Source organism: Nyctereutes procyonoides, unplaced genomic scaffold, assembly GCF_905146905.1.
Source record: "Nyctereutes procyonoides isolate TBG_1078 unplaced genomic scaffold, NYPRO_anot_genome, whole genome shotgun sequence".
Classification (NCBI taxonomy): Eukaryota; Metazoa; Chordata; class Mammalia; order Carnivora; family Canidae; genus Nyctereutes; species Nyctereutes procyonoides.
The window spans coordinates 27148837-27172882 of record NW_026575082.1 but is presented as its reverse complement, the minus strand read 5'-3'; the positions used below and the strand labels follow the sequence as shown (position 1 = coordinate 27172882).

The 24046-nt window shown below is 37.4% G+C and overlaps 1 pseudogene; it reads left to right on the top strand.

Annotated features, from left to right (window-relative positions):
• LOC129514511 (40S ribosomal protein SA-like) overlaps positions 1-20275 on the top strand; it is a 42802-nt pseudogene extending 22527 nt beyond the window's left edge.
• Positions 20276-24046: the final 3771 nt, after the last annotated feature.

The following is a 24046-nucleotide window of genomic DNA, read 5'->3' as shown; positions in this document are numbered from 1 at the left end:
ACTTTTAATATATTTGTGTCATTGTATTTAAAGTGGGTTTCTTGTAGGGAATATATAGTTGCATCTTGTGGATTTTTTTTTTATCTGATATGTCAGTCTCTGTTTTTTAATTAGTATATTTAGAGCATTGATGGTTGATTATTGATGTAGTTGGATCAATATCTCCTATAATTCTTACTATTTTCTATTCACTGAGCTTGTTCTTTATTTTATTCTTTTTTTTGATCTTCCATTTTTTCTGCCTTCTCTGGTTTTTAATGTGTGATCCTCTCTTAGCAATATTAATTGCATTATTTAACTTCTTTTAGTGCTCAAGTTTGTAATATACATTTACAGCTAATACAAATCCACTTTTAAATAAGGGTATATCACTTCAAGTACAAGTGCCCTATAATAGAGTATTTTTAGTTCCTCCCTCCTGTTCTTATGAAATTGCTGTCATTCACTTCACTTATCCATAAGCTGTATTATCAAATGCATTGTTGCTATTATTTTGAAAAGTAATAGATAAGGTAAGAATCTGGTATCTGTTAAAGTAAGAATAAAAAAAATAAAAGATATTGTTTTACCTTCATTTATTCCTTATCCAACATGATTTCTTTCCTCACGTAGATCTGAGTTTCTGACCTATCATTTTTCTTCTTTCTAAAGAATTTCTATTTTACATTTGTTGGAAAGCAGGTTTACTGGTAACAAATGTTCTCAATTTTTGTCTAAGAAAGTCATTTCTCCTTCAAACTTTTGAAGGAAATTTTTGCCAGATACAGGTTGAATCTATGTTGATGTTTGTTTTTTTCAACATCTTAAATATTTCATTTCACTGTGTTCTTATGTGCATGGTTTCTGAAGAAATCTGATATAATTCTTATTCTTGCTCCTCTATAGGTAGTGTTTTATTCTTTGGTTTCTTGCAAGACTTTTTTCTTTGTCTTTGATTTTCTACAGTTTGAATATGATATACTTAGGTATTTATTTTTTATCCACATATTTATTCTACTTGGTATTCTCTGAGATTTCTTGATCTTTGGTTTGGTGTCTAGTAGTAATTTTGGAAAATCCTCAGTCTTTATTGCTTAAAATATTTCTTCTGTTTTTTCCTTCTCTTCTGGTATTCCTATTATGAATATGTCAAACCTTTTGTAATTTTTCCACAGTTTTTAAATATTCTCTTCTACCATTTTTATAACTTTTACTCTTTGCTTTTCAGTTTTGGAAATTTCTATTGACATTTATTCATGTTTACTGATTCTTTCCTTGGCTATATCCAGTCCCTTGATAAATATCAAAGGCATTTTTCATTTCTGTTAGTTTGGATTTCTGGCATTTCCTTTTGGTTCTTTCTTGGAGTTTTTACCTCTGCTTACATAACCCATCCTTTCTTGCATGTTGCATATTTTTCCCAGTATAACTCTTAATGTATTAAATCTTAGTTGCTTTAAATTCTAGTCTAACATTCCCACATCTCTGCTGTCTATATCTGCTCCAATGCTTGCTAGATCTCTTCAAACCGTGTTTTTGTTTTTTAGTATGCCTGTAAGAGACCTTTATTTAGTGTAAGATTTTATGTTTATCTGGTTAGGAGTTTGTTGGTAATTATCGTTTGCTGTAGCTATTGGTATCAGAAGCTGAAATTTCTTCCTTGGTGTCCTTGTTTTTGTCTCCCCTTTTGTATTTGGGTTTTCCTGAAAACTTCCTAAATGAGGTCTGAGGCATACAGTTCTTACTGTAGTATCTTCTTATTATTATAGTTGTGGTATATTGATGTTGTGGTAAGATGTGGGAGGAAGGAAAGTATTCTATATAGTTCTGTACTTAGGTTTCAGTCATTGAATGAGCCTGTGCTGCTGCCCCTGAGCTGTGATCTACACAAATGCTTCTCAGTCTCTCAACTGGTTAGTTAGTTGACGTGGGAAAGCTAGAGGGAGATGGAATTGGGTATTTTCCTTTTTCTAGATCAGTTAGGTTCTGGCAAAACAGAAGTCAATTAGGCTCTGGTAAAATAGTTCCTCTTGAGGGCATGCCTTGTTAATAGAAACAGGTTGCTCTGGGCACATTTCATTTCATTATGGTTCCTTTTCCTCCCCTTTTGGAGAGCACCAGGGAATTTTCCTCTGATTTTCAATGTAAGAAGCTCACTAAAGTGCAGGAATTCTAAGACTGAGCTCCTTGTGTTTTTTTTTTTTTTTTTTAACTTCTGATGGAAGTTTCTACTTGTGGGTTTCTGCTCCAGTAAGTTGCAATTCTCAATATCCACCTCTCTATCTCTTCAATTTTGGTGGCAGTTCTTTGCCCTGTGACCTCAATGCTCTGCTGAATTTATGAACAGTGTCGATTTTTAGTTTGTTCAGCTTTTTTCTTGTTGGAGAGAAGTGATGACTTCCAAGATTTTACATGCCAGACTGGAAACTAGAAGTTGGCATTATGTCAATGAGACTTAAAGCTTTGCTACAGCAGGAGGCATCACTTGAGAGAATTGCACAGCAGCTCCTGAATTCTCCAGCCTGACAGTGACATGTCATTTAGTCATATTTCATTGGCCAAAGTAAGTCACATGGTCATACCCAAATTTTAAAATGTGAGGAAATGTAACCCTCCAGTGTTCCTAGAAAGTGAACATTAGGAGAACTGGGGAACGTCATTAATGGTGACCAGAGCATTCTATATAAGATAGTATTTCCAACCCCATTTACCACTTTGCTCTCTTACTACACCATTATCTTCTTTCTAGCACTTTATAGTATTATATATAGCATACACAAGATATTATAGAGAAACCTATTATGGTAAGTACTCTTGTCTCTCCTACCTGCACCAATGTGAGGATCACAGGAACAGGAACTTTCTCTATTCTAGTCATTTTTTTTATCCCCAGAACCCAAAATATCCAGTGTTCAATACATATCTGGTAAATTAATTAACAAATGTATTTTGTTTTAACCTTTGAGCCCAGAAAAATGAACCCTTGTCTGAACCCATTATATCAGCCGAATCTGGCTCAGAAACTATCTTTTCCATAGGAATGAAGCTGCGTTGCCTTGTGCAGAACCCTTGTCAGGTTAGTTGGGCATATCCTTTGCTATTAGCAAGGAAAGAACTGAAAAAGCGTCCGAAGTTCCCTGGAACATGGTGTTATTTGAAGACAAAGGTATACACAACCTGAGGGAAAATGAGTTTGAAAATGAGCTTAGGCTTTTAAACAATGCAGGCAAAAAGTGTCAGTAACTTGAAAAGTTGGTAAATTTTAATTTAAAAATCTTCTCATCTCAGGTTTATGTTTATCATCAGGGAAATGCAGCTCTCATTCCTCACTGGAAAGCAAAAAGCTAAATCACCTCTTGAATGTGAAATTTAGATACAATGCTTGGAACATTCTCCTTCTAGAAGAGCAGACCTGCCAGATCCTGTGCTGGTTGATATGTGGGCTTCCTGCTGGTTCAGGCACATTGTCTTTGTGCTTTTTTATGCTTATTGTTCACTCTGAGCTTAATGAGTGCATTCAGGCATGTAATGAAGAACAACACCATCACACAAACAATTCACTGAAGTCCAAAGATATGGTGATTTTATCAATTATATTATTCAGTAGAGTAAATTTGCAATTTATTAAAAAGTACATAGATTGAGTGGCATCTGGAGCACTGTTGTGTTGACATTCAGGATTTTTGCAGCCATGCTATAAAACAAAATTTTGAATTGATGGCATTTGATATAGTCAGTGTAAAGCTTTTGTCTCTCTACTTGCTGGAGGAAACAGATGAGAGCAATGCAGTTGTGGATCACAAGCCCTCTGGTGTGAAATTTGTCCTAACTAAGCTGAAAATATTTGATGGCCGAAGGCACAGACTCCCATAGCAAATGATTTTCATTTTCACCTCCAGTAGCTTTGGCTAATGGGATGAACACAGGGCTAGAAGGAAGGTGAACCCCACTAGTTATCCAAGAGTTATTTGATGTAAGTAAATCACTCGCCTTTTTTCTCTTTTCTTCTTTTTTGAAATAAAGTGTTTTATAGAGTTTTCAGAGCATGTATATATATCTCTTATTTAATCTTATAACAGCTCATTGGGGTTAGCTGGTCAAGGGTTCTCACTTGCATTTCTATGCAAGGCACTATTACTTGGAGAGTTGAGTGAGAAAGAGGTCAGAGATTTTGACCCTAGGACCAATGCTTTTTTTTTTTCATTGTATAACAATGATGCTCTGGACCTCAGTTTCCTCATTTCAAACTAAGGATAAATATACTTAGTTTGTTAAACTAAGTTGTGAGGATGGCAAGAGGTAGTCAAATTTTAAATATTGTGATTAGGCAAAACCTTATGCAGTTGGAAAATTATCTTCCTTATGTCAAGTCCAAGGGCTCTTCCTTAAACCAAAAAGCCTTCTTCTTCACATTCTTCTACAAAAAATGTCCAACACTGATACATGTGTATAGACCCCTGGGATTGTCCATTGAAAACATTTAGGAATGAGCTCTCTTAAAGGAATAATGGAAAAATCATTTAAAAGCAGCCAAATAGTAATTCAGATTTGACCCTCTCTACCGAGAGTTATCAAATTAAAAAACAATTTACAATAACTTGTTGATTTGCTTCAGTGCTATTCTGTTTATTTTCTAGCTCATTGATAAGATGGTCCTCTTACTTTTGACAGCTTTGCCACATGGAACCATGATTTTCAAAGACAGCAGTACAAAAACAAATAACTATTTTATATTCTAAAATATGTTATGACGGATTCTTTTTTCAAGTATATACAGCAGGGGTTGGAAAACTTTATCTGTTAAGGACCAGCATTTGTAGGACATATGGTTTCTGTCACAAATATGCAACTTTACTGTTGTAGAGTACAAAAATAACCCTAAACAGTATTTGAGTGGATGAACATGCTCCAATAAAGCTTTATTTATGACATTGAAATATGAGTTTCATAGAATTTTCTCATGTTATGAAATATTATTCCTTTGATTTTTTCCAGTCACTCAAAAATGGAAAAATCATTCTTAGCTCATAGGCCATACAAAGGTGATTTGGTCCATGGGCCATGTTGATTGAAAACTGACTTAAAACACAGAACAAACATTCACTTCTGCTGTAGACCTACTCTATACAAATGATTCTTGAAGTTGGAAAAGCATTTCTAGAGAATCTATTCTCACAATGCAAACTTTTAGCACTGTCAGCAAAAGCAATATGTAACAGCAGAGTTCTAGGAGTTGGGTGGTCCTCTCTGCAGAGGAAAAGCAGAAGTACTTCCTCATCAAGGAAGGGAAATTAATTAGCAGCATTTGGTATATAACTTACAAAATCTTAGGGCAAAAGCAGTCTCACAGGCCTAAGTACATCACCACTCTTAATTTGGTGCTCACTAAATCTCTGTTAAGTTCCCAAGTTCCACACTAAGTTCCTAAATTCTTTCTTATTATATAGAATGAAATGAACATAGACTATAATTGTTTAGACGCCAAGGGGTTAATGAAATGAACCTTTTAGTAGCCACTCTTTACTGCTACTTGATGAAAGGTAATGATGAAAGATTTAAATGAGTGAGATTTTACACAAGTGCTAGGCGGCAGGACAAGATGTGTGCACAAGATCTAAATGATTAGGCATTATGAGCTTGGTAATACCCGTAACTAAGCTAATCTATGGCTATAAATTGGGTATCTACGGACCCTGCTACACTTCCAGATCTCCAGTGTGTAATTTAATCATAATGAAGCATCTAATTATTGCTGTGACCTATTATCTTGGAAGTTCACACATATTCCAAACTCCTTTGTCTCAAAGTCTCAGTGCCAAGTTATGTTAGTACCTAACCTTTAGTTGGTTAAGAATAAGACTGTGGATTCAGACAGCTGAGATTCAAATTCCGCCTTGACATTTACTCACTTTGAAACTTGGGGATACATTACATAGTCTCTCTTTGCTCTTGGTTTGTTCATTTGTAAATAATAATGATATAATAATAATAGTATTTACCTGGTTGGGCTGGATGGTTGTGCAAGCTAAATGAATCAAGGCATGTAAGGCTCTCAGAACAATTGCTAGAAGTAAAGCTTCAGTAAATGCCAACCAAAAATATACCTTTGGGTCCTAGGCTGATGCTGTAAGCTGATGACTGCTCTAGTCTCCATCCCTGTGTTGAACTCCACAAAGTTTTTCACTTGAAATACATATGCATCTCTGCTTTGAAATAGAATATTCATCTCAAAATTATCATGCCCACAAAACACACTTGACTTCTTGCCCGCCCCAAATTTATTTTCCCCAAATTGAAAGAACTTTATTCTTCCAGTTTTTCAGCCTAAAAACCAAATACAATCCCTAAGTCATCTTTGACTCCTTTCCTTTTCTCACATTCCACATCCTATCCATTAGCATATCCTGTGAGCTCTAACAAAATATATCTAAAGCCAACTAACCTTACCTATTATCTTAGTCAATGTCACAGTTACCTTTTGCTTAGGCTATGGTTGCAATAGCCTCCTAACTAATCTGCGCTTCTGCCCATAATCCCCTCCCTACTCCATGCACTATCTATGTTCTCCATGCACTATCTATGGTGCTGTATCCACAGTATCTACACGGTTCCTGGCACATAGTCAGTATTTTAACAAATAAAGTAAATGAATGTTTGACTAAAATATTTTGAAGCTACTTGGCTTATGACTTTATGATAGGCACCGAAAGGCTTTAACTCAAAGTGATACAAAATTCTAAATAGTTTCTGATTTTTAAAATTGTCAAAATAAATACTTTCTTTAGAAGTGAGTATAGGATGGCGAGGTAGGACTGCATAATTTTGAAGTATCCTTCAGACTAAAATTCTGTGAATGTATTCCTTGGTAAAAGCCATAAGGGCAAGAATGAGGCAGCCTGATCAATATAGATGAGCCCTTTGTAATATTCTAGAAAAATGTACCAGATTTGGAGAGTTTAGTTTTGTGAGCTCTGAATTTGTACCAGAAAGGTTGATTTGTGAGGCCTTCATTTGTACTAGATATGGATATGTTATATTCACACCCAGTTAGTCAGGACCTATTATTGTATGAAAAATAAAATGAATTGCCCTATTAAATTAGATCTTTAACTAGGAAGTAAAAGTAGAAAAATACTTTGTGTCAAATTATGAATCTAAATATTTTGCTTCTTTGGCAGTACTATTCATCGATTAAACTTTTACTTAAGGATCTTAAAACAAATTAAAGTGGCTGGTGTGATTTCTTCAAACTGTAAAGTTGTTGTTGAGAGCATCTTTTCTCTTGATTATAATCAAGAAGAAATGGGAAAATATAAAGAAAGAAGAAAAAGGAAGGGAGAAAGACATAGAAAGGTAACCAGAAGAGAAAAGAAAAAAAGAAATGGATATAGGAAAGAAAATGAAGAAAGAACTCATTAACACTTAAGTTTTGAATTTTGAATGATGGAGAAGAAAGAAACTGTGCACGTGTGTGTTCATACCTCTGTGTGCTGAGAAGCCTTGAAGCAAAGCTGCACCTGAGCAAAGAGCACACCAGGAGCCAGGACCAGGGCTTCTTGGGGGAAATGACTAATTCAGAACTGGAACAGGAAAGAACAAGATAGACCTGGAGCATCTCATTGTAACAGAACATAAGAAAGTGTCCAAACAATGCCTAAATGGGCTTCTGCTGGGCAGATTTAGTAAGAACAATTTGAACATCAAAATATGATAAAAAACAGTAACAATAGTAATACTTGCAAGCCATTATATAAGAATTCATGAGTCTATTCTTATTTAAATTTTAAAAAACACAAAAAATGAAGAGAGAAGTGAAAGCCACTCTTCTTTACAGCAGAATGATAACCAAAAAATGTATAAGGAATGATAGACTTAGAAAATCATCAACGTATATTAAACCTGGTGAGTAAAATTTTGAAGAATCAGGATATTCACATAAACTAGTGTCTCTGAATAAATTCTGTACTAATTACAGAGAGACAGATAGCAACTTTTTACTGGAGAAACCTGGTGGATACTGAAGTAAACATCATCATTATTGGAACCACCAGTATCAAATACTTCCATATATGGTGCAGAGAAAGACAAGCTATCACTTCCATCCCGGAGCAAATAACTTGAATTTAACCATGAGAGGACATCAGACATCCTATGAAGTAATTGATCTGTACTCTTCAGAACTGTCAAGGTCATGAAAGTCAGAGAGTCTTTATTCAAATAAAGATTAAAGCAACATGACAACTAAATATGATGTATGATCCTAACTTGGATCCTGAACTGAGGAAAATGAAGCAGCCATGTAAGACATTATTGGAACAATTGACAAATTTTGAATATAGACTAAGGATTAGTGTTTTAGTCTGCTTGGGCTCTCATAACAAAGTACAATAGACCATAGCTTAAACAACAGAAATTTATTTTCCCATGGTTCTAGAGCCTGGAAGTCCAAGATGAGGACGCAATCGTGGTCAGTTTCTGGCAAGAAGTCTCCGTTGGTGTTATAGACAGCTACGTTCTCACTGTGCACTCACATAATCTGTTATTTGTGTACAAGGTGAGGGAGGAAGGTAAAGAAAAGTCTCTCTGGTGTCTTTCTTAAAGGGCACTGATTCCATCAGGCTTGGGCCCCACTCTCATGACCTTTGTTAACCCTAATTACCATCTAAGGGTCCTATCTCCAAATATCATTACATTGGGGACTTAGGGCTTCAACAAATAAATGTGGGGAGACACAAGCATTCAGTCCATATCATTCTGATATCAATGTTAAATTACCTGACCATGGGAACTATGCAGGGGTTATGTGAGAAAATGTTCTTGCCCTTGGGTAGTATACCCTAAAAGTTTTAAGGGTAAAGGAACACGTTGTCTCCAAATTATGTCAAATGGTTTCAGAAAAAAAATGTATACATACATACACAAATAGAGAGACCTACAGAATAAATCAAATGGGGCAAAACAGAAACAATTGTAGAATCTTGGTAACGGGTACAGTGGGAGTTCCTTGTACATCAAACTAAAAACCTTTTATGCAAAAGAATTCTTGGAGTTACAAGGTAGACCCTAATTACCCTTCACCAACCAACCTATTACTATTCATCTGGGATTAGCAATCTTCCTCTATTGTATTTATTCTTTCCTGAAGAGTTGATTAGTCCTCTAACTCTCAGAGAAGAAATAAAAATCTGAGAGTCATCAGGTGAACAAGGCAAAAACAAAATTCTCAGCATTCCTAACATCAGGTTAACATCAATAATATGGCATTTTCATAAAGTGCAATTTAATAGGGAAAATACAAAGTCTCACATTTGAATTTTAAAAATTATTTGGAACAAAATTTAATAATTGCTTACATGAATAATAATAAGTACAATATGAACTTAAAATACAACTAAAAAAATAAAATTTTTAGATTCACTCTTAAAGTTGTCAGTAAGCAACCAATTTTTCCTTATGACAATTGTTTAGCTTTAACTTCATGTGGCTTTATATTATATTATTATAATATATTAACTTATATTATAATATATTAACATTATATTAACTTATAATCTATTCCTCATTGAAAACATAATTCTAAATGACACATTTTTCAAAGATACTAACATTTTTTCTTTTTCTGCAGAAAGCAATAATTTACAAAAATTGGAACTGACATTCATCTTTTTAAAAATCATAAATTCCTTTTTTATCATATAGAGTTTATTTCCTCTGCCTTCTCAAAATCCATGAACTTGAAGTAACAAGAATATATCCATTCTTATTTTCCATTTAAGAGAAATGTGTCACATCCTAAAATTCTGCAGTATATATAAAAAAATATTTATATGAGTTACAGATACCACTTATATGATAGACTACTTGAAAGGTCTTATTCCCACCTAGAAGAAGGTAGGAGCTATGTTTCTAGATTGTTGCTTTCAGTCAAAAATTTCCAAGTAGCGTTTTCCCAGATATTCTCGTAAGTCCTTGAATACTATGTGCTCCATGCACGGTTAGCAATTTCAGCAGGTTTGGTAAGTAGTGAGCTACTTTGTGAATCGAGTGATAAAAATCATCACTGGTTACTCCAGAAATGGGCCTGTAATTACCCTGCTCTCCCTATCACCTTACAGAGAACTGTATCGCATGGCAGAGACCTTGGAGGAGGGCAGTGGAGATTAGAAACAGGAATCTATCCAGCAGTGGATCTGACAACGTGTGAATTGTGTGGACAGTGGGAGGGCAGTAGGTGCCTTCCCCCTTGGATGGTTTCCCTCCGGATCACAGGCTTTGACCCAGGCTTGTTAGATGAGGATCATTTGGGCTCATCTTCACTCAATTTCTACATCCCAACCATTATTTCCCAATCTCTACCCCAAAGTGCCCCTTCTGCTCCCACTTCCCACCATACATCTAATTTTTAAATTTCCCCTAGGAAATAGGAAATAAGAAAGTTATCCATACTAATGTACCTGATAAGGACATTCTTTATATCTTGTTTTTTAACCTTACATATAAAAAAATAAAGACACCCTCTCTCTTTTTCTTTTAATATGTTGCTTTTTTAAAAAAATATATATATTTATTCGTGAGAGACACACACAGAGAGAGGCAGAGACACAGGCAGAGGGAGAAGCAGGCTCCCTGTAGGGAGCCCGATGTGGGACTCAATCCCGGGTCTCCAGGATCACACCTTGGGCCGAAGGCAGCATAAACCGCTGAGCCACCTGGGCTGCCCCAAGACACCCTCTCTTAAAGAGAAGAATCTAGAATCTGCAAACTTAAACCAAAGTGAATAACACATGAAAACTATTTTATGAAAGTATATGAATCTTTGACTTTACACTAAAAGATTGAGAATCATAAGAAAAAAAAGAAACATGTTTTTAAGGAGTTTTAAAAGGTGGAAAAGCTTTTAGCCCAGCTCTGAAGTTCTCGTCTCCATCATCAGTGATTTGGCAAAAGCCAGACAAATACATAATCCCGAAAGATTTTCAGGGAAAAAAAATTAAACATCATACTATTGTTTTGGTAAAATTTATCATCCAGAATGGGACATTTTCAAAACTCTAATGAGGCATTTTTTTAAAAGATTTTATTTTATTCAGAGAGAGAGAGAGAGAGTGTGTGTGTGTGTGTATATGTGTGCAGGATGGGGGAGGGACTGAGGGAGGGGGAGAGAAAGAACCTCAAGCAGACCCCCTACTGGGCCAGAGTCTGATCTGGGACTCGATCTCATGACCCTGAGATCATGATCTGAGCTGAAAACAAGAGCCGGATGCTTAACCAACTGAGCCACCTAGTTGTGGCTGTTTTTCATGAGCCACGGATACCTACTTATTCTCAGTTAGGAAGGACTAACTCCCACGAAGGGGAAGGTGCCTCCAGTGTGTCCAGACTGCCAAGGAGGGCAAGGAAGAAAGAGTGCTGTCCATACAACTTCTGGAAGGGCTTTTTGAACAAAGAAAAGCCCCGGGTCTGCTCCTTTTGTGCTATAGGGGATCATATGGGAGATGCTACCGCTGAGGTGTTGGCACCTCATCGTTGTCGATTTATTGCCCATTTTGCCTGATTCTTTACTAAAACACCCTGTGTCTCACAGAAGTGATCCTTTATCTTTCAAATATCTGTCACGGTAACTGTGTGGCTCTCCCAGAGCTTCCCCTCCCAAACCATTCTACTTTGCTTTTTGCAGAGTCCCCTTCCCTGGACCCGTGCTGAGGCTCCATGTGAGTCTCCAAGGCCTCCGTGCCATGGTGCAAGGTTTATCACACTCCTGGGGGCCCACAGTGCTGCTCTGCCCTCCGTGGGCCGTGAGTGGTCTGTGGTGTAGCCGTGTGCCAGCTTCTTCCCAAATCTTGCTCTAGTCCCTCTGGCACAGAGAGTAATTATTTCTCAGAGATCCAGGAAAGGACATAAGCATTTTCCTTCTCGAAAATCTGCCAGAAATTTCAAAACAATATTAAAAGTGTTAACAGGTATATGCAGAAAATGCCTTCCTTTTGCAGAGCCTGGCACCTCCGCTCAGGAGCATTTTCTCACCACTGTCCTCCTGCCCTTGTCCCTGTGCACACACAGGGACATTATACATTATACATCCATGGACAGCTGACTTAAGTCCTTCCTACATTTTCAGGGTCATGGGTAGAAAGGTTTTCTCAGGAGCATCGTATGGAAGCTGGAAGAGTGTAGTTAGACAGGGAGGGTGACATTCTATTACACTTGTGGCTTCGTGGTCACAAGAGATCAAGACCAGATGGAGATGTAAAGGAGTCAACAAGTCCATGTTAACAAAGGCACAGGGGTGTTCCAGAAAAACCTGAAGTAATCCAGGAAAAGGTTTGGGATTTTTTTCTTTTCTTCTCCCACTGATGAGAACGTCTATTCCGTTTTGAAATTTTTGGGCAAGTGATGGCAGCTGAGGAGGCCGGAGTTAGATGTGTGAATACTGCGACCCTTAAGCCCAAAGCACAATTGACGTGCCACAGTTGGCTTAAAAATAAAATGGGAATGCTCCAACTGAAGCTGAATATAGGCTACAATCTAGTTTCCCTCTTTTATTTTTTTATTTATTATTATTATTTAAGATTTTATTTATTTATTCATGAGACACACACACAGAGAGAGGCAGAGACACAAGCAGAGGGAAAAGCAGGCTCCATGCAGGGAGCCCGACGTGGGACCCCATCCCGGGACTCCAGGATCACGCCCTGGGCCCAAGGCAGGCACCAAACCACTGAGCCACCCAGGGATCCCCTCGTTTCCCTCTTTTATTACAATCTTTGGCTACCAGTGATCATTTGGCTTCTGCCTAAGAGAACAGAAAAGACAGAGGAGGGACAAGATCCGCTGTAACATTCAAACAGCAGTGTTATGGTGCTTGTGATAGCCATCTAACATGATGTCATACGTAGCTGGTGTTTCCTTGGCAACACTACAATGGTAAACAAAGATATTTTCTGGATCTCTAAAGGAAATGTGTCTTTTATACTGTCTCACACCCTCCTGACCCCAACTCCCTATCATGGGTAGAAAAGATATTTTTTTTCCCCTTGTGCTATAAACTCTCCACCTTGGGATAGAATAAGTGATGTGGGACATTGTTTTCTTCCTCTGTTTATTTTATATTCCACAATTTTACAATGCTGGAAATTTTGTTGAAACGACCACTCAAATTAGATAATATGATATTGCATATTGAATTCTTAAATCCCCTGTTGTGTGGCATTGCCAAGAATGCACAAGGGGACATTCTGTTACGTGAAATCTCGGGGTTATGACAAGTTTGACAAGATGAGTGTGAATGACCTTAGCTCATGTGGCCACGCAGCCAAGTCTACTATCGGGGTTTTCAAAAGCAGATAAGGCTGATGAGGAATGGCCCTCACGAGACAAACGCGGAGCTGCTGTAACTGAAGTAGAAAAAAATAAATCTAGGGCATTTTAAAGCATTGTTTGACAAATAAAATAATGTGATGTGAAGAATGATGGAGGACAGGCAGACATGTGGGTTTGTGCTCTATAGGCTTCACAACAAAGATTACAAATTATTACCGTTTTGTAAAAGCAAATATACATATTGAAATTCAGCTGGGAAAGGAAGATGGAAGGACGTAAAATGTGCCAAAATAAGCTTTCATTAGAGTGTTTATTGGTGAACTGGCTGTTTTTCACGAGCCACTGATATCTCCTCTACTATATAGAAAGACAAAGACAATCCTCGAAGGTAAAGTTCTTTGCGATCTTTGCGATATTTCCCAGTTAAGAAGGGCTAACTCCCATGAAGGGAAGGATGTCTTTATTTTTTTATATTTAAAGGTTCAAAAACAAGATATAAAGAATGTCCTTATCAGGTACATTAGTATGGATACCTTTCTTATTTCCTATTCCCTAGGGGAAAATTAGCTGTGTGGTGGGAAGTGGGAGCAGAAGGGGCACTTTGGGGTAGAGATTGGGAAATAATGTTTGGGACGTAGAATTTGAGTGAAGATGAGCCCGGATGATCCTCATCTAACAAGCCTGTGATCTGGAGGGAAACCATCCAAGGGGGAAGGAACTGGGGACTGGCATTGTTGCAAAAACACTTCTGTTCAGGGTAAAGCAAATTTCTCTGCTTGCTGAACCATAGCCTAAAAAAGTAAAGTTTAGTATTTACAAACTCTGTTTCTTAAACTACAGGGAGCAAGTTCCAGGACTATAAAGGGAAGAAGAGAAAAAGAGATTGGCTTGGGCCCTGAAAACAAATAACCCTCACTGACTATCCATCTATGGCAACTAAGAGGTTGTAAGAAAAATAATACGGTGAAGAGTAACAGAGGGGAGGGTAGGAGGTCCATGGAGAGGAGAAGAGAGAAGGGAAAAGGGAGACAAGAAATAAAAGTGGTTTCAAAATTTGATTTTTCCTGTATCCTGTCCCCACCTTCCACTTCATGATTGCTGTAGGTATATAGAGTACCTTAATTTGTGAGCATCTGTTCATCTGATTTGAATTCCATATTCTCTAGGGGAAATTCTGTGATGCAATTGAACATAAAACGCGTTGCAGAGCTATTAGTCACAGCAGAGGAGGGAAGGGGGTCTCTTACTTGAAGTGCTGCTTTGAAAATGTCTTCTGATACTCCTGGCTTTCCTAATTAAGTGCTATCAACCCTGCAGATGGTAAAATGATGTATATATTTTGCTGAATTCCCTCAGCAAGGAAGCTGTCAGTGGGGGAGTGCAATAAGAATGATATTCTTTGAAAAAAGAGAAGGTCCCACCGGAATCTGTAAACTTAAACCAAAGTAAATAACACATGAAAACTATTTTATGAAAGTATATGAATCTTTGACTTTACACTAAAAGATTGAGAATCATAAAAAAAGAAACATGTGTTTAAGGAGTTTTAAAAGGTGGAAAAGCTTTTAGCCTGGCTCTGAAGTTCTCGTCTCCATCATCAGTGATTTGGCAAAAGCTGGACAAATACATAATCCCTAAAGATTTTCAGGGAAAAAAATTAAACATCATACTATTGTTTTGTTAAAATTTATCATCCAGAATGGGACATTTTCAAAACTCTAATGAGGCATTTTTTTAAAAAGATTTTATTTTTTTTCAGAGAGAGAGAGAGAGAGAGAGAGAGAGAGAGAGAGTGTGCGTGTGTGTGCGCGCGCACAGGATGGGGGAGGGACCAAGGGAGGGGGAGAGAGAGAACCTCAAGCACACTCCCTACTGGGCCAGAGTTTGATCTGGGACTCGATCTCACGACCCTGAGATCATGATCTGGGCTGAAAACAAGAGCTGGATGCTTAACCAACTGAGCCACCCAGGCTCCGTTCCAAGGACGCATTTTAAAAAATAATTGTATTAAGACAACATGCATAACCCAGGCATGTCCTAGGCCAACTAGACAACTAGTAGTATCGGCCAACCTTCCTGTAACTCCATCGTATAAAAGTATACGGTTGGTCCTGGAACCACTGCTGCAGATCTTCCTACAGACTGGACGAGAGGCCACCGTGACATCACTCATCGTGTCCCCATATTGTCAGGTGGGAAAGCTGAGGCCCAAGAAAGTGAAATAACTGTTTCATGGTCTTGTAGCAACCTAGAAGGTTACCTAGAGGTAACCTTCCTTCCTGTAGTTCCTAGATCATCAGGGATGTTCCTTATCGTGTCCCTGAGACTAATTAACAACCAGAACCATAAAACCCCCCAAGGACACAGTTTCAGTGGTGTGGTTTCTTTTCCTCAGCACTGGAAACTTCTAAGTTATACTAATTTTTCTAGGCCTTGATGCATGATTATCTGAGTGCTGTCATATTCAGAGTGACGTTCAATTATGAAGTTATAATATTTATTTCTTGATAATAGGCAACAAACTAAATATACCTTTGGGTATACCCATGGCGATGAAGTCTTTGAAAGAGCTGAAATTAAAGGACTGTGATTGTCAGCTCATCATTGTTTCCGGACAATGTGTTCTTTTTCCACATCCTCCTCTTCTTGAATGGAATTTAATTTTGTTCATGTGGAGAGAGAAAGGGATGTCTAACATTTAAGTCTCTTTGCACTGCTACACTTTTTCCTTTTGGAAGCAAATACCAGGAATGAACTTTGCAGAGCAGAAGCATGAGGGGCATGGCTTGAGCTGCCTTGAGGGATACGTTTATATTGACCTGGGCTTTAGGATGCTGTATATATAGACCAAAGCATCCAGGAGAATATTGAAAATTAGGAGTTTTTGCAGGGTGGGTGGAGTATTTGTGGGAAATGTCACTAAAGAATCCTGCATAATGTGGTAAGGTGCTCGACATTATTCTGTGTCCAGTGGGGAATGATGGAAGGATTTAGGTAGGAGAGAGATGTAGAATATGCATCTTTTAAGAAGAAACTCGGGTGGCTTTGAAAAAGCTAGATTGTAGGGCAACGTGACCCAATGCAGCATCATGCCTGGGGAACAGCTAGGAGACGCTGGCACGGGCTCCCCTAAGAGAGGGCAAACCTGAGCTCGGGAACTGCCTGAGAAGATTGATAAAAATGGATGGTTCAGCCAAAGATTCAAGTATTAAACTGATAGGACTAGGCTTTCAAAAACTAAAAATATGTAGTGAAAAGATAGTAAACCACATAAGGGAGGACTATATTATGAAAAATGGAAGAGGAGAGGATGACTAGTAGATATCTAGCCATAGAAACAAGGTGGTTGGTGGCATCCTAAACTGAAGTTATTACTGGAGAAGGAGGGAGTATCAGGTGTCAGTAGGATAATGAGTTACATCTCTATATATATTACTTTTATGTTTTCATGGAACACCGGACTCAGATGTCCAGAAACAATAGTATCATCAAGCCCAACTCCCTTTTCTTTATGGGGATGCTGAGATTCAGAGCAAGGAAGTGGATTCAGGAAAATCACCTGGAGTCTTACAGAGGTGGAATTGAAACACCAAGCCCCTGGGATTTGGCCAAGTTTCGCTGTGTCTCTTCCTCTGAACCAAAGTCACTATGTCATGCCATTATTTATTTGGTTGGTTAAAATAAAAGTTGGTTGAGTTAATGAACATTTTGATTTCTAAAAAGACTTTGCCTGAGTATCGCCTCTTTCCTGTTACTGCCCTGCACACTAACTTTGTTCTGGCATTAATTGTCTGCATTGAGAAATCGCATAAATCTTGCTTGTAAAGCAAAGTTCTGTGAGGAAGATGACACATCTCTATGATGTCAGGGGTTCCTGAGAGGGTTTTCTAAAAAGTTTTTGCTGAAGGCAATAATATTCAGTCTGGGTGTCCCCGTTTCCTCTTTTGTTTTATTCTGTGCAGCTGTGTTGGAAGCAAGCAGAGGAAGTAACCCAAAGTGGATCTGGATTAGAACGATTCTCAAACTTCCCTTTCTAGCATCTGTCTTGCTTTGGGGCAATTCAAACAGGAGGCGACCTCATAGACAGGCCTTTGTCAGAGCTAACAGCATGTTTTCCTTCTGAGAAATGCCCTTTTGCCTAATGTGGGTTTTGAAAACTATTGGTCATCAAAAGTGGAAGTGTTTGACCCTCACTGGGGAGCCCTCGGGTGGTAATGTCACTGCTTCCTCAAAGTGAAGGCAGATGTTTGCAGGAGGGGATTGATACCGAGAGAAAGTTTTTAAGGCTCACATAAAAATACCATCAATAAAAGAATAGTAATTTTTAAAAAGGAACAAAACCGGATGGCTTGTCTTTCCAGACTTCAGTGAGAGTTGCCTGTAGGACTCCACTTTTCACAGGCGGTTTCCATCTCTCTGATTCCAACAAGATATTTATTTAAAGTTACAGTGACTCAGAGAAGTTTCTTTGGTTATGTTGTTATTCGAGCATTAGTAGAAGATAGTAACATCTTGCGGTATTAGGGTAGATTTTAGTCAGTGGCCTGTGTTTCCACAGTCGCAGTTTTTGCAAATATCACAGCATTTTCCAAATATTTAGATTGATTTCTTTCTTTTTTTCTTAAGTTTTTATTTATTTACTCATGAGAGACACACAGAGAGGCAGAGACATAGGCAGAGGGAGAAGCAGGCTCCCCACTGAGCAGGGACCCCAACGCAGGGGGGGGGGTGTTGAGACTGAGATCATGACCTGAGCCAAAGGCAGACATTTAAGCCACCGAGCCACCCGGGCGTCCCTGTACCTTGATTTCTTAGAGTGGCTTTGTTCACGTTGGATTAGCCAGACAAGACTCACACATTTTAAATGCTTGCTGTGACTTTTACCTGGTAAGTCTTATCTCTACTGGCTTATTCTGAATTACTGCTTAGCCAGGGAAAATTGCTTGGGTTTTTGTTGTTGTTGTTCTTGTTTGGTTTTGCTCGGTATGTTGGCTGCAGTTAAGGCAGAGCTAGATATTTATGTTTATTTAATCCGTTAATCCGTGGCCTCGTTGCCTTTAGACACATTATATAGCTGAACCACTCCCGACTAAACACATACACATGAGCAGACCCACCCTGAGGTATGTCTACTTCTGGGGGAAATAGTCTTAAGCTATGACACGTCCTCCAACTTGTGACACCCAGGTTATTAGTCCCACAATCACATTAGTCAGAAGTTTCCCACGATCTGTTTCAGGGCTTAGTGGTTGGGATCGAATCCATGTATTAGCCCCACTGTGAATGTCATACTTACTAAAATGTGCACCAGTGGCTTTGACCTCCTCGAGCACATGAAGGAGGGGAAGGAAAGACAGAGAGGAGGGGTTAAGTTTTGTGACTACTGATTCCCACGAATGTTTTGCTTGTTTTGTTGCTGGAGCACTATAAGGCAAATGCTACTCACTTCTTTCAAGAAATCCCAGCTGCAGAAGGAGTTGCTGACCACATCAGTGGTTGTTGCCAAAACACTCTATTGGAGTGCTGTTGAGGCCCAGAAATAGTTGCAAATAAGCAGAAGTTCTCAGAAAGAAGGAAAAAAAAAAAAAAAAGGAAAATGAAAGCTCATGGCTCATGGAAACATTTTAAGATAAAAAGGAGCTTTATTTATGGTTATGTGTATGTAAATGTAGTTTGTGAATTTAGGGATGAGGTCTGAACTGTTGTTCGTATTATTCAGGCTCTTTTGTCCAAGCAGTTAGGGAAATATTTCCCTTGGCTTGGAATAAATCATGTGTCGGTTGCTTTGTAATATTTTATTTTAAAAACCTACATACTATGAAAAAGTAAAATATAGTTAATAATTTGGTTACTTTGCTTAGAGAAGGTAAACTTTGATATTATACCTGTGGGCAGAATGTACAGGTTGTATAGTTACTTTTGTACCATGCTATTTCTTTGTGTCATTGGGATAATTCCTTCACATTCATTGTTTTCAGTTTATTGTGATTCAAAGCATGTCATTAATCCCAGGCTATAAATGGAATATGACAATGCAGAGGAAAAAAATATGTGGCTGGATATATCAGTATTATTTTTTTAAGCTACAGGCATAATCCTGGGGTGATGGCACTGGTGAAGATTGGGATGAAGAGCTTCTAGCATAGAATGAGTTATAATAAGAAGTTCTTGGCCATTGGGAGACTTTTAGAGAATCAATAAATAACACACCTTCTTTTCTTTCCTGAGCTTGAAACCTATTGAAAAATAAGACAAAGGCCGAACAAAGAGAGACTGAAATAATAGTTTTATTATGACTAAAAGCTGCATTGGTAATATAATTTAATATATGGACAGATGGACATCTAATATCTTTCTTTACTCTTCAAAATGGATTTGTAGGCATCCCACTAATGAGATTGGGGATAGCCCACATGGTTGAGAGCAGAACATGGTGTCCTCTATGTATAGGCAGCCATCTCCCATAGCTTGAGGGAGCACAGCCCTCAAGAGGCTTCCCTCAAACTCATATCACATTGACTTATCTTATTCTAGGGAAGTATGGGAAAGGAATGAGGAGAAAGGCCAAGGGAAAGAGCAGGAAGTCCCTCATAGAAATATAAGGTAAGATAACTTGAGTTCTCCCTTAATATCCAGAAGCAGCATAAAGAGAGAGGAGAGTGTGAGTTATAATTGCTGAAGAGAGAGAAAGGTCAGCACCATAGAAGTTCTAGGAATGAGGTAGATAAACAATAAGCCTATTGGGCTAAGGGTGTTAAAAATTGGGGAGAACGAGACAAAATGGATAATAGAGATCGGTGTTTATGGCCATTTTTGCTGGTTCAGATGGACAGATGAGAGATTGAACAGTACATTTGACATATTTAAAAGGCTAAGAGAACAAAGATTCCCAGGTTCAGTCAAGGAAGAGATCTTGGTGGACCTTGCTTTCCTGAGATTTGGAACCACAAAGGGCTGCACCCTAGGAGAAAGGTAAACTGAAAGTAAATAGGTCCTCATAGAAACTGCAGCTCATTTTAGGATCCTCTTAATCCCTATAATTGAATTGAGGTTATCCCAGATTGCAAGTATTCATAGGGACCCAATAGAAATAAAAATATTTCCTGATAGAGTATCCTATCCTAGTCCTCAATTTATTTCTACAAACAACTTACAAATAAAATGTCTGGCACATAATTTTTAAAGATCCATATGCACAAAAAGACAAGATAACATAAGTAGGAATGAATGGAAACACCAGACAATAGAAATAGATCATCAGGGTTCAGATGCTGGTGTTTTCAGACATAGACCTTTAAAATAACTATTCTTTCTATTGTTCAAAAAGAAAAGAGACAAAAATGAAAATTCTGCCCCCCCCAATAGAAATTTTAAAATTTAACCATTTTGAACTTGTACATTTAATACTACAGTAACCCAAATTAAGAATGTACTGGATGGGTTTAATTGCATATAAGATAGAACTAAAGAAAGAATTGGCAAAATGAAATGTAGATCAGAAGATGACATATAGAATGAAGTGTGGAGAGACTAAAGGAATGAAATACACAGAAAAAAGCATAAGAGAAAACACAATGAGAAAGTGGAACATACTGAAATCCCAAAAAAGAGAATATAGGGTAAAAGCAATATTTGAAAAGAGAATAGTCAAGAACTTCTGAAAACTGATGAAAGGTACATAAAACAGCCTGAAAATCTTATGCAGCATAATTTTTTTTAAAGGCATATCTACATGTATAAAAGTAAAATTCTTAGACAAAAAGGCAAAGAAAAATGTTTAAAATCATCTGTGGATAGGACTGTTGGTGGTGGTCAAAAGGCAATGTAAATGTAAAGAATCAACAATAAGGCCCAGAGCTGACTTCTTAACAGAAACAGTGGTATCCAGGAGGAATGATATATTCCAAATCATGATATCTGATTGAAAAACAAAACAAAACAAAACTACCAACCAATAAATCAATACCTTGTGAAAAAATGCTTAGAAAATGAAGATGAAGTAAAAGCATCTTCAGTCAAACAAAACAAAACATGTTTCTTCACCAGCAGATCCACAATGAAATCAATAGTACTTAGCAGGTTTTATGCAGAAGAAAAATGATTCCATGTGGAAGCCCAGAGATGCTTCCAAGAGAAACAAGAAGACTAAATAACTAATTACTATGTAATTAATAAATCTGTATTGTCTGTATAAAATAATAAAATTTTATGTCCTATAGAGATAATTAAATTATAACAAAGGTACAGAAGTTGGGAGAATGAAATTTAGTATTTTAAGATTATTACATTGTCTATGAAGAGAATAAAATAATGATCAGTATAATTTTATGTAAGTCTCTAGGGGAGCACTGAAAAATGAGTGAAAAATCATATAACTTTCAAGTAAGGAGGCAGGTCTTAAATTTATAGAAAGTAATCCCCAAAGAAGAAAGTAACGAAGCAAGTAAATAACTAAATAAGCAAAACAAAGACATAGAACAGATGGGATAAAGAGTTTTAAAAAATAGTAATAGGGACACCTGGGTGGCTCAGTGGTTGGGCGGCTGCCTTTGGCTCAGGTTGTGATCCTGGGATCTGAGATCGAGTCCTGCATCGGACTCCTACAAATAGCCTGCTTCTTCTTCTTCCTTTTTTTTTTTTAATTTTTATTTATTTATGATAGTCACACACAGAGAGAGAGGCAGAGACACAGGCAGAGGGAGAAGCAGGCTCCATGCACCGGGAGCCTGACATGGGATTCGATCCCGCATCTCCAGGATTACGCCCTGGACTGAAGGCAGGCGCTAAACCGCTGCGCCACCCAGGGATCCCCAAATAGCCTGCTTCTCCCTCTGCCTGTGTCTCTGCCCCTCACTCTGTGTCTTCTCATGAATAAATAAATAAATAAATAAATAAATAAATAAATAAATAAATATTTTTTAAAAAGTGATATAGTAGAATTAAATTTTATGTGAGAAGTAAGTTGAATAGCTAAAACAATTTTGAAAAAGAATAAAGTGAGGGAATCATTCTATCTGATTTAAAGACATTATATAGCTATAATAAAGACTGTGTTATTGACAGAAGAATGCACATTTAGATCAATGGAATAGAATAGTAAACCCAGAAATAGCTCCACACAAGTACTGCCAGCTGATTTTTGACAAAGATTAAAAACATTTCAATAGGTGAAAGATAATGTTTTTAACAAACAGTGCGGGCCAACTGGATATCCATGTCCCGCTCCGTAAAAAAGGAACCTAAACCTCATGCAAAAATTAACTAAAAACAGATCATAGATTTAAACATAAAACTATAAAGCTGTTAGAAGATAAGATAGAATAAGATCTTGGGGACCAAGCTCTAGCTTGGTGAAGAGTTCTTAGACATGACATCAAAAGCAAGATCCATAAAGAAAAAAATTAAATAGCATTTCATCACAATTAAAATTTTTTACTATGCAGAAGACCATGTGAAAAGGGACAAAAAGTCAAGCTATGGACTGGGAGAAAACATTTGTAAACCTATAACAGTCTGAAGATGATAAATTTATGAAGATAGAAAACAGATTAGAGGGTACCGTGGGTTAGGACTGCTCTAGTGGGGTGAGGGGTGGCTGTGACTATAAAGGGGTAGCATGAGGGAAATCTTTGTGATGATGGAATAGCTCTGTTTTGATTGCAGTTGTGGTTGCACAAACCACACATGTAATAAAATTACACACCATGCACACACATTGTAATCATGTCAAATTCTTGGTTTGGATATTATAATTATATAAGATTTAAACTGAATAGAGGATACAGGGGTCTTTTCTGTACTATTCTCACAACTTCCTGTGAATCTATAATTATTTCAAAATGTAAAGTTAAACTGCAAATTTATCAATAATTACATTAAATATAAATGGAATAAATGTTGCAAGTATAAGACAAAGATTACCAGACTAGAATTTTTTTTTTTTTAAAGCCAAATGCTGTTTAGGAGGGATATTTTTAAAGCATGAAGATACAGAAAGTTTGACAGTATGGCTTTTAATCAGTCACTAAGCAAAGAAAGATGGTATAACCATATTTTTATCAAGGTAGGTTGAAGCAAATATTACTAATGAATAATTGTGTGTTTTTGAAGATCTGTTCTTTTGATTGTCTGGTGTTATAAATTAGCCAGACCATAATGTCATATTGACTGAGATAAAAGCAAAACAAAAATTTATACCTCACTAATGATGAGACAGGACCATCACACACACACACACACACACACACACACACACACTCAAAATGTTGTAATAACTTACTTTAACATCAGCTTAATTTTTAAATAGCTTAAAAAATTGGTTATACATTATTGTGATTCATCTGATGACTATTTCAAAGCATTTTAAACAAGTTTTTCTATACATGTGGTTTTGTTTTTTTGTGGGTTTTGTGTTTTGCGTGTGTTTGTTTTGTTTTTGTTTTTGTTTTATCTCGTTCTGTTTCTGCCTGCCAAGGGGGCTGACTATTCAGGTCCTTTTAGGAATAGTATATATCCTAGCCTGTTAAGTTTGTTTATTTATTCTCCCATTTAATTAGTAGCCATGTCTGGATTTTATAAATATCTATTGATTTTGTACTTCAGCTTCCCAGTTCATAAAACAGTTTAGAAAATAGCAGAGTTCGGGATCCCTGGGTGGCGCAGCGATTTGGCGCCTGCCTTTGGCCCAGGGCGCGATCCTGGAGACCCGGGATCGAATCCCACGTCGGGCTGCCGGTGCATGGAGCCT